Source organism: Wyeomyia smithii, chromosome 3, assembly GCF_029784165.1.
Source record: "Wyeomyia smithii strain HCP4-BCI-WySm-NY-G18 chromosome 3, ASM2978416v1, whole genome shotgun sequence".
In the NCBI taxonomy this organism is placed as follows: domain Eukaryota; kingdom Metazoa; phylum Arthropoda; class Insecta; order Diptera; family Culicidae; genus Wyeomyia; species Wyeomyia smithii.
The window spans coordinates 227,238,899-227,249,635 of record NC_073696.1 but is presented as its reverse complement, the minus strand read 5'-3'; the positions used below and the strand labels follow the sequence as shown (position 1 = coordinate 227,249,635).

General features: G+C 35.9%; 1 protein-coding gene across 4 annotated transcripts in view; it reads left to right on the top strand.

The window, feature by feature from the left end:
- The first annotated feature begins 4,871 nt into the window (after positions 1 to 4,871).
- LOC129727898 (uncharacterized) overlaps positions 4,872 to 10,737 on the top strand; it is a 126,983-nt gene continuing 121,117 nt past the window's right edge. For 3 of the 4 annotated variants that reach the window (XM_055686168.1, XM_055686170.1, XM_055686166.1), the window contains exon 1: positions 4,872 to 5,019. The gene's annotated coding sequence lies outside the window, so the exon portion shown is untranslated. The remainder of the gene's footprint in view (positions 5,020 to 10,737) is intronic. The other variant, XM_055686167.1, reaches the window with a different exon arrangement.

Below are 10,737 nucleotides of genomic sequence, written 5' to 3'. Positions count from 1 at the left end.
AATCGCGACGTGATGGTAGTGGTGTACACCGAGACACCCTGGATGGCAACGACTGGCAGGGCACTCCATATTTTACTTCGCCCACGAAGGAAGTGAGCTCTGGGATGAAATTCATTTCACACACCAAGTTCCCAACGAAGGTGCTGCTGTTGCTGACAATCAGCGAGAAGCTACGTACTGGCCGTGAACGGGGAAGGTTAATTGAGGAAGAATTGATAAATAAAACGAAGAAATAATTCAAAAACATGCTTACACGCATGTTTTCGTCCACCATGGCGAATGTTCCGGTAAACTCCAGGACCTTCCATGGGAAATTCATTAAAATAAATTATCCGTCTTGGTTTTTTTCTATCGCCATCCGAAAAAAGTCCATTTTTTTAAGGCAAACATTACTACTGAACGAAATTCGAAAATCTAATTTCTCTTAAACATTGCATTGGCACCCCATTGTTGATGCACTGTCTATTTTTTGTAAAATTATGTTAAGGCATCAGTAGCTCGCACTACCTTTACTGCTCAATGGTGAAAAAAAGGTAAAAAGTTCCAAGGTCAAGCTTTTCCATACATTTTTCTCGCTATTTCCGTGCTTCCCGAGCACGGATAACAATAACATGGACGAAATAAAATCCACTGTCACATATTCTGACTCAACAAAGTTTTTTGTTTCGTTTCTCTTTCTGGAATCTGCGTGGCCACGCTTTCAATGCAAAAATCTACGCTCAACTCGATACAACAGATTTTTGCTGAGCGTCTTAGAAGAATGATATAAGAAATCAGAAAAAAGAGTTATAAGTTTCCATAAAACTGTACTAGAAATTTGAGAAGTAAATTTTAGAAATATTACTAGTCTGTAAAAACGCGTATTTCGATTGCGACATCATCATCATCATCAGTGGAATAGCGGGGGCCTAGTGTGGTTGGTAATGTCTCCGCCAACCACGCTCGACGCCTGGGTTCGAATCCCACCGCCGACATAGGTGTCGATGGTTGTGAGGTGGCGTGATCCACTCACAACCAACCCAACTGGTCTAGATTCAATCCTAGCCGACACCGGGAGATTTTCTGAGGCGAAAAATCTCTGGGATCACGCCTTCCATCTCATGAGGAAGTAAAGCCGTTGGCGCCGGTCCGTTAATAAACGGGTCGTGAGTTAGGGTCCTGGGTGTGGAGTCGCCTCCTTGGGCGTCGGTGATTGGCTACAACAAAAAAAAAATCATCATCAGTGCTTATGTGGACTGCTAATGAGCGAGCGAAGCGGTCGGTTGTTTACCGTACCATGTCTAGGGTTTTTGGGAAGGATATTGAATAGCCATGAGGGGTGGTTACCTGCGTCTCTGTTGAGAAGCGTGGATGAATGTTGTTTATAAATTTCTGAACTTTCAGCTATGTCTAATTTCCATAAATTATTAACCGGGCGGAGCAGGTGAATGTTATCCGAAGTTAGTGGATGTTGCTCGTTAAAAATATGTTCAGCCACTTTTTATTTGAAAAAGTGTGGTGAAGCATTGTTTGAAACTTTACTTGCTTTTGTGACTTCTGTTAAGTTTTGTTTGTCCAATCTAAACCATATCACAGTGACTGCATGCAGTTTTATAAATTCCAGCTTTGTTCAGGATATCAATAGGGTCTTTGGTAGACCCCAATTTTGTTTTGGGTTGGGTATTTATACTAGGGTAGACAATATCCATCCCAAATTTTCTAAATTTTGAACGAAGTGGGCGGCTCCCCTTTTCAGTTCCTCTGTTATTGGGGTGAGTGTTGTAAAAGATTTCCGAAATTAAACACTACTTTTCACCAAAAATGGCTTGAATGATACTTTCATTATAACCGTTTAGTTTGGTTTAGTTTAGTTTATTTCGAAAATATATTCCAGTTCCTTTTGCTTGGGTGCTTTACTTAGAGGTAAAGTTTCCATACAGTGGATCAAATGATGAAAAGATGCCATTTTATGCTGGAAGGAATGGTTTGAAGTGTAAGGTATTACCCGTTTTGTACTCGTGGGTTTTCGATAAATTTCAAATTCCAAGTCCGTAGAATTTTTGACTACAACAACGTCCAAGAAAGGCAGTCTGTTGTTAAGTTCTCTTTCAATTTTGAAGTTCATATTTCCATAGGTATTATTAAGGGATATGAATAAAGTTTCAAGATCCGCCCCTTTCGAACCACAAAAAATATCATCCACATACCTCCACCATCGAATCGGTAAGAGGTTTCTCTTCTCCAATGTACTTTCTATATTTGCCATGAAGAGCTCACATAGAAAAGGAGATAGCTGATTACCCATTGGTGACCCTTTAGTCTGCTTGTACAATTTACCATGAAATGTGAAATAGTTTTCCTTCATGCAAAAACACGAAGGCTTCAATAAACTGTCAACTTTATTTTTCCAAGTATTATCAGAATATTGGGAAAGAAGCCAAAAAAAAAATAATTCTAAAAGATTGAAGGTTTCATTCACTGGAACGCTAGGGAATAAAGCCGTTAGGTTGCTTTATTAAAAGCAGTTTTTCATTTAACTGTTTTTTAACTGTCAATGCTCTTCAGACTTTTTCTTTGAAAGAAATAAGAAAAATAATTTCTGCAAATGACGATTATTTTGCACAAAACAGACATTTGATTTTTTTTTATTTAAAAAAGTAGGCCCCTCTTATAATAGAACTGTCCGCAAGGACGCACAATGAAACTTCTTCAGGGGTAGGAACGAGGCTCCGTATAGTAGAAGCAGAAAACGTGTTGAAGGAAGGGTAAAATCATATTCACATTCACACACAAGGATAAACGATAAGCATGCCGCATCTCAATAGCGGTATTGCTGATTATAGAAGTGCGGAATAGCAGACACCCGGGCTTATCTCACAATAAATCAACGGTTTTTGGTCGCAGTGAGCAAGGTAATACAGGAAAAAATATGTCTTAGCTTGTTTCCTTACTTTAGAAATAGGTACGTCAAAATCGACCAATACTTACTACTGGTGGCATCAAATGACAAATAGCGAGAACTTAGTAGGGCACCAAATATATAAAAAGTAAGGACAGTCCGTACAGAACAATAAATTCTACGAAGCATGTCCAAAATCTAAAATTAATACTTGGTACAACTTCGTTTTGCTGCAATTTTTTTTCCTTGTTGGGGACATTATACCACTGCGACCAGTATTTAGATCTATAGTGGTAATGATGGTCAAAAACATGTTATAGAAAAATTGGATTTTCTCACGCATCTTTATAACGGCGCATTTCTTGAATATATCAAATGAAAGCTCTTGAGTTGCACTACAAACGTATTATTTGGATTTTTATCCTGTTAACAAGAGAAAAATTGCTGTGAAAATCTCATCATGTATTCTCGATAGCAACTTCCAATAACCCTCATTTTGTTCCCTTTATAAAGTAGAATAAACATACAAATTTTCATGAAAATAGATTCAGTTTACACAAAGTTATAACAATTTTACGTTTTTAGCAGTTTTTGGACATCGTTTTTTGACGTGCTTTTTCACCCCACTTCCCCCTTTTCAAAAAATTTGATATCATGCAAAACATTGTTCTATTATATAGATAAACAAACCCTGGAAGTTTCAGTCCGATCGGAGAACCTCGAAACAAGACCTAGTTGCGGTCTTCGCGAACTGGCTCTTAAACATTTTTGTATGAACCGTGGACAGTTTAAATTTGTTAAAAACAAACGTTTCGTAAGGAAACAACAAAATGGAAAATAAGCATGAGCATGAGCATGAGCATGATTGACCGCCCGCGGTTGCTACTCCGTTATTGCCAGATCAGCTGTTATTACACAGAGAACCAACGGATGATGCTTGGGACTATCTTTCATCCTCGATGTGTAAAAACTGGTGACCTTAATCTTTATATTAGGCAATACCAGCGCCGGCCGCATCCGAATGCAAGTCAAAGGAGGAATGTGTATAGGAATATGTTGACGTGATACTCGCTTTATTGGAAGCCGAGAACACCTCTGCACTTCCACGAGAAATCACTGGGATGTTGGAGAAAAGGGTAGGGTTTGCAGCAGGTTTCGTTTTGGTAAACGATGCGCTGAGTTCGAGTACCGGGTTCATAATTACAAATATCGCGCCTATAAGTTCAAAATAACCTCCGCGAAAATTATTACGCGATCCGAACTCATTCTGTTTGATATACCACGGTAAAAAAAAAGCATGCGAGGAATCCGTACCTGCGACTAAATTGAGACAGACTAAAATATTCGAATATTTCCTTAGCAAATCATTTAGTAAGTACCGAAAAGAATATCCCATTGATTCATCTCAGCCGACTAAAACAACAAAATGGAAAATAAGGGCGAATAACAGTAAAAATGACGACAATAATAGTAATATTGGTAATACTAGTAATAAATTCATCTATTTATTCTAAAGGCTACAAGAACTATATAAATTTTTATGAAAAAAGATTCGGACAACCCTATCACCTGCTGGTGTTTGTTTATACTGGTGTGTGCTCTGCATGTTGCAGCCGGTACGGCGACGCGACACGGGTTTTACTTGTATCGTCACATGTTCCATGGGCAGCATGTTGCGTCCGTTATGAACTCCAGCCGGCTTGACAATTCAGCTTCTGCAAGCCGATGACAAAAAGCTCGATAAACAAGCCTACCAAAGCGGACAAAAATGGCAAAACCGACACCGCGTGGTGCAATGTGTTGTGATGCTGCTGCCAGCAGCACTGTTAGGTGAATCGCGACAAGTGTGTTTTTTTTTTCGAATGCAGGTAGGTATGAGTAGAATGTATTCAAACATGCCTCTTCGCGCTGGCTGCTAACCCGCCATAACCGCATGCATTTGTCCGGTTGTGCTCTCCGTTCGCGATCTCCACGCTACATTCAGGACCGAGCTGTGCTAAACCGCGTGCGTGTGACTCGCTGATCGCAGTCGAGTGAAAGATTTCGTTGCGTGCGGAAGCAAGTAACCTGCTCTCCGCGACGGATGCTTAGTAACGCTTATTCAAGTGGTGGTTCTTTTTCCAGGATTAGCCTTTTTAATTGTGAGTTTATTGTGGTCCTTCTTTTCATTACATCGTATAACCTGAACTGCGAGTGGAATTTAGTTTTGGGTTGGAATTGCGTGAAAACAAAAGAAGCAAGGCAGGCAGTGGTGTGACATGTGATAGTGCGGATAAAACTTAAGCAGGAGAATGGAAAAGGTGGAATCTTTTGGCACTCGAGAAGAACAACTTGAATGAAATTCGATGATTTATGTGTTTGTGTGGCTCTGCTCGTTGGATTGTGGCAAACTGAAGCAAGAATAAAACAAGAAAAAAAACATTCGCCTGAAGGTGAATTAATGATTAGTGTTCTCAAACCATGTGCACGGAGGGGACGACTGTGTTTCGTAAAAGGAGAAAACCGGTCGATCGCTTATATAAACCAACATCTCCAAAGTTAGTGCCGCCGAGCGCAAGTTATAGACGAACTAATTGGCCTATATCGGCACTATAAGTATGGGGTTTCCATAATTGTCGCAACGCTGGAATCCAAACTGATTATTTGACGCTCTGGATCTAACCCGCTTATGGCAGGCACGTTCTTGGTTCGAGCGTAATTTCCTGTTTGGTGGAGGAGTTTTTCTTGTTACGGAGAGGTTTTTTTCTGCGTAAGCTTTATGACAGTGGTGTACGAGAGGTGCTGTTCTTCGTTTTGAGAGGCGTAGAACTTCCTTGTTAGAGGGTTAGCTTTGACCGGTGTGACGGCGAGCGGGGGCCAAATATTTACAGCGATCCGTCAATAAGTCTATTTTTTTCTATTATAGTCAACAATAGTGAGAAAGAAACGAAGAGGCTGAGGCTGGAACGGATGCTGAAGAGGATAGGAGTAATTTGATGGGCAAATTTTTTTTCTTCTATGTAATCTGGGCTGTGACTAATTGAGCTATAATTAAGCTATTATTAGTTGATTGCTTGCGATGCGGAAGTGATTTGACAGTTCTGTTATCCATTTTGTCTTGATTTGTAATTAACGTGTGTCGTATAAGTACGTCCAGGGCAGAAGCGAAAGGATTTATGAAGTGAGACAAATCTATATTGTAATATTTCAATGTTCTTCGGACTGTTTCTTGGAACGATTGATTGTTTAGTTGGAATCTTGATAAAAACAAAAAGTTTGATTCAAATTAGATTGAGGTTCCCAGAAACAAACTTTTATTTCTAATTATCAGATATCTCTTCACATTGAATTTAAATATTTTTGTTATTACAAACTACAATGTTTTGCACATGGTATAAAACTAACCAAAAAAAATTTATTTTATCCTACCAATCTGCCAATCCAGTTTCTATAATATTCTTACTAAATTGGTTGTTCTTTTGTTTTTACCCAAATCATTGTTTGCTATTTTTTAAAGCATTTTTAACACAAAATGTAATAAAAAATTTCTCGAATAATTGTAAAAGATTATAACCCAAAACTTATAAATGCAGAATTACTCATTTATTTCTGAAATAGAAAATTTATCCTAAGTTTTGGTGGAAAGTTAATCATGATATTTTGGAAAGAACTATTTCAAATATTGTGGAATTCTACCGACATTCAACTGATATCGTAAGCACATTTAGCAGCAAAATGATGTCACACGCGGTATTCTCAATACATTTCAACAAATGGACTTCTCCTAAAAGCAACACTTACTATGAATTTTATTGAAAGATATAATACACAAGTTTTATCAGAACCTCGCCTAAGATGTTTCTACTCTTTCTGTCAGAAAGTTGAAATAATTGCCACAAATTGCATACGAACACACGTATTTCTATACACATCACACTTGATTTCTTGCACATTATCCAATCCAATTCTTCAATTTTTTTGCCCAATAAAGATTATAAGCGACATTTTTTGTGAAAAAAGGTCTTTCTCTCTTAAATGCTTTTTTCCAACATAGTGGAGTTTGCACTACGAAATGTTTTTCAAAAGTGTTTTACTAATTTGAATAAATGTTGAATTATAAATTACATTATTCACCCCTCTGCTCTACAAGGGATAGTATCTGCGCACAGGGTTAAGTTCATGCCAGTGAGAGAAAGAGAAAAGCATAATGCGCAAAAATGCCATTAATTCATTGCATTATTCAAAGGCTGAATTGCTTAGAACAACAGTAATGTACTTTTTCAAGCTGCATTTTTCATTGCAAGTGATTGTTTGCATATTGGAGATAAGAAAATAAGAATATTATCACTTGAATTCCACAAATCCAAGTTCTGTAGCGAAATGGTCAGTATTTAGTATTGGAAATATGATTTTCAAAAGATTTATTTTAGCTATTAGCAGATGATTTATCCTAGTCTTTGGTAAAATTTATAACAAGGGCTTTTAAAATAAATTTCTTTAAAGAAATTCTACCAGTTCTTCTATGGTAATGAAATTGTTAAGTAAAATGTGCTTAGCTAAGTAAGCTAAGCAATTATTTAAATGAATTAACTTGAACAAATGCAATCGTTCTGCATTCAATCCAAGAATTTAAAAAATCGTTGAAAATTAAATATTTATATACTGTTTTGTTCTATGATTAATTATAAAATGGTGGAATATTTAAAAAAATATATTGTAAGGTACAACATAAACTGTTTATTAAAAGTTGGGGTTAATTTTCTTCTTTTCTTATCATAAAGTTACGAAAATACTAGCTGGCAATGTTAGAGTCAATTTGCATTTCAAATTTGTAAAATTGTGTAAGTATAATAATTTTAAAGAACGTCGCAATAAGTGAAGTGAGAAAGCCCCACTGTTTTAAAAAGCCTGATTTTTGTTAGCTAATCTAGGTGCCTAGTGACAAGATTAGGCTGCTCTCAAGCTCCATAGATTTTTCTGCTTTGAGCATGCACTTGACTATTCCAATTTAATTTTGTATTGAAAATGACTCCCAGATTCTTAGAGTGATACACGAATTCTATTTATAGACATTGCGCAAGTCGTGATTTTTAGCAATTTCTGAGTCGCTAGCGTTTTTGGAAACGCATGAGTAAAGCTGAACATCATCAGCAAAAATATGTACAGTACAGTGCTGCAGTACGAATGGCAAATCATTTATGAAGATAGCAAAAAGAAGCGGGCCAAGAATAGAACCTTGAGGTACACTAGATTTAATTGGTTAAAACGAAGACAGTGAGCTATAGCAGAACACAGTTTGAAAACGATATTCTAGGTATGATCTTATCAAGTTTGCGGCAGTTTTAGAAAACTTTAAAAAAATACTCTGTTTACCAAAACCAAAATCTTTTTTATCTATTAATTGTGAAATACAGTGTTTTTTCGATTTTGTCACGGTCAAAAAAAAATTTACCGTGAATTTGTCGAAACCGTGAATTTAGCGAAATGATAAAAATTTAATTTTTTGTGTTGGATTCAATTGAAATTTATGATATTTTGAGTAAAATGATGCACTTTCCTGGTTGGAAGGGATATAGGTTCAAGATAAAAATAAATAAACAAGAAAAGGTTAGTTTATGATATTTTTCTCCGTTGCATTTTTGTGGACTTGTGCTGCCCATTCTTTAGCATAGCTAGCAGAGTTTAATGCTTGTTTATGTTAAATTGTGGAACCGCTAGATTTTATAATTTTTAAGTCCACGCTCTATGAAGACCAAACTGTAGGGCTATTTGAGTTGTTAACAGATCTTTTTTCTCAACTGCTCTAATAATATGTAATTTTTGCTTCAAAGTGAATGAAACACGTATGTCACGGTTTATTTTTCTCAAAATTATGAAACAAATTAATTGTAATAGATATGACACTCAGTTGCCTCAGAAAATTGATCAAACAAATTGAGTTCATGGAACTATATACATGCAAGGACACAAGACACAAGTAAAAATGATGCTGCGAATGCATTTTCTACAACTGGGAGTACTTTATTCTTGATTTATAGTTTTTTTTAAAAACCGTGAGAAAATCGAGCGTGAATTTGGCGAGTAGTGATAAAAACGACTGTTGATGAAAGCGAAAAAGCACTGTATCATCATGCGCTTGAAGCAATGAGGTACTTGTACTATGATTTTTTTGAAAACCCGACTGATAAGAAGTCAAAAAGTTTGTTTCATTGATAAAGCTAGCGATTTGAGTAGAAATAAGTTTTTCGGAAACACTTGAGAATGAACAGAGAAGAACAACCGGAAAAGTTCCGATAAAGAAGTTTTCTTTTTCTTGATTGGAATTACTTTGACACGCTTCCATATGTTTAGATATATTGTAGTTTTAGTATAGAATCAAAAATATGTTTGTATATCGGTTAAGCCAGCGGTAGTATAATTTCCAAGAATCTGATGGAGATATTGCCTAATCCTATAGCACTTGATTTAACAGAAAATATTGCATTTATAATTTTATGATCCTCAATCGGAAATGGAAACCATTGAAATTTGATTGCCACATACCGACACTTCCTGATTCGGGAATGAAGTTTGAACATGAGTAGCTAATTATATCATCAGCACTAAAATCTTCACAGCCATCTGACGAACTCGATTTATCTGCCTCGAGTCTCCTAGCATTGTTTCATAGCATCTTCGGTGGAGTATTCAAGTTGATAGTACGTTTTTCGATAGTACTTTTATTTAGAGGTGAAATATTGCGTCAACTTTATTTGAACTTTTTTTAGGTTTGGCATTTCTCAAAACAAAACAAATCTGTAATTAAAAAAATACCAATAACCTACTAATGAGGTTTTCTCAAACATATATTCTAGTTCAATGTTCGTAATAACTTTTTTTTTGTATTACTTTATTAAGGTGGCTTTCAGCCACAGGCTGGTTCGCCACCATTTTTGGTTCGTAATAACTTGAAAACGGCTTAAACTAGAAGAATATTCAAATTTTAATAAAATACTGTAGCGTGATTTTTTTAAAGGAAATACGGTTTTTTTGTCTAAAAAGGTAGTTAAAAACGACGTTTCGACCTTTGGTCTTGGCCTTCCTCAGGGGATATCGTCAGTTGAGTTCTATACGGGCACTATTCAAAATTGTACAGTTCTGAGATTTTGGTGGCAAACGATGCTAAATATTATTAAGTTTCATTTCACAAAGACTCGTTTCAAAATTCGAAAATTCCGAGTTATAAGTAGATGTGCCTTTATTGCACAAATCTAAAATATATATTAAAGGACGAAAAAATGAGGATACAATTCATATAACTTACTTATTACATGCACATGATAGATCTAAATTCACGACTCAAATTTCAATTTAAGTTTTGTGTAAAAAGGTATTCATGATTTAAAACATTTTTAGAACCAGAATGCTTCGTTTGACTGGAATGAAATCTTAGGTGAAGTCGTAGATGAGACATTTAATGGAAAATAGGTAAAAAAAATTTTCGGTATCATTTCTGATTTTGCTGAAACTTTTCACAGTTGTTCCTTTTTGATAAAGAGGTCATTTATTATCAGTTCTTCATGTAGACTCGCGACTGCTGCTTCAAAAGGGCCTATTCAAAAAGTCACCATTTTGATTTAGATAAAAATTTCTATATCAGAAAAACGGCTTGTTTGATCGAAATGGTGTCTTCTGCTAAGTTGTAGGTAATAAAATTGCGGTTCTGGAAAAAATATATACACTGTAGAAAAAAAATTTTTGTAACGAATTTTCCAAATTGCCACAAAATATTAAATATCTCAAAGAGTACTTTTTTTAAAAATCTAATTTTTTTACACATTGAAGATGATATGTACTATTATCTATGTACTACTATCTGTCAAAATTTGGTGGCAAAATGA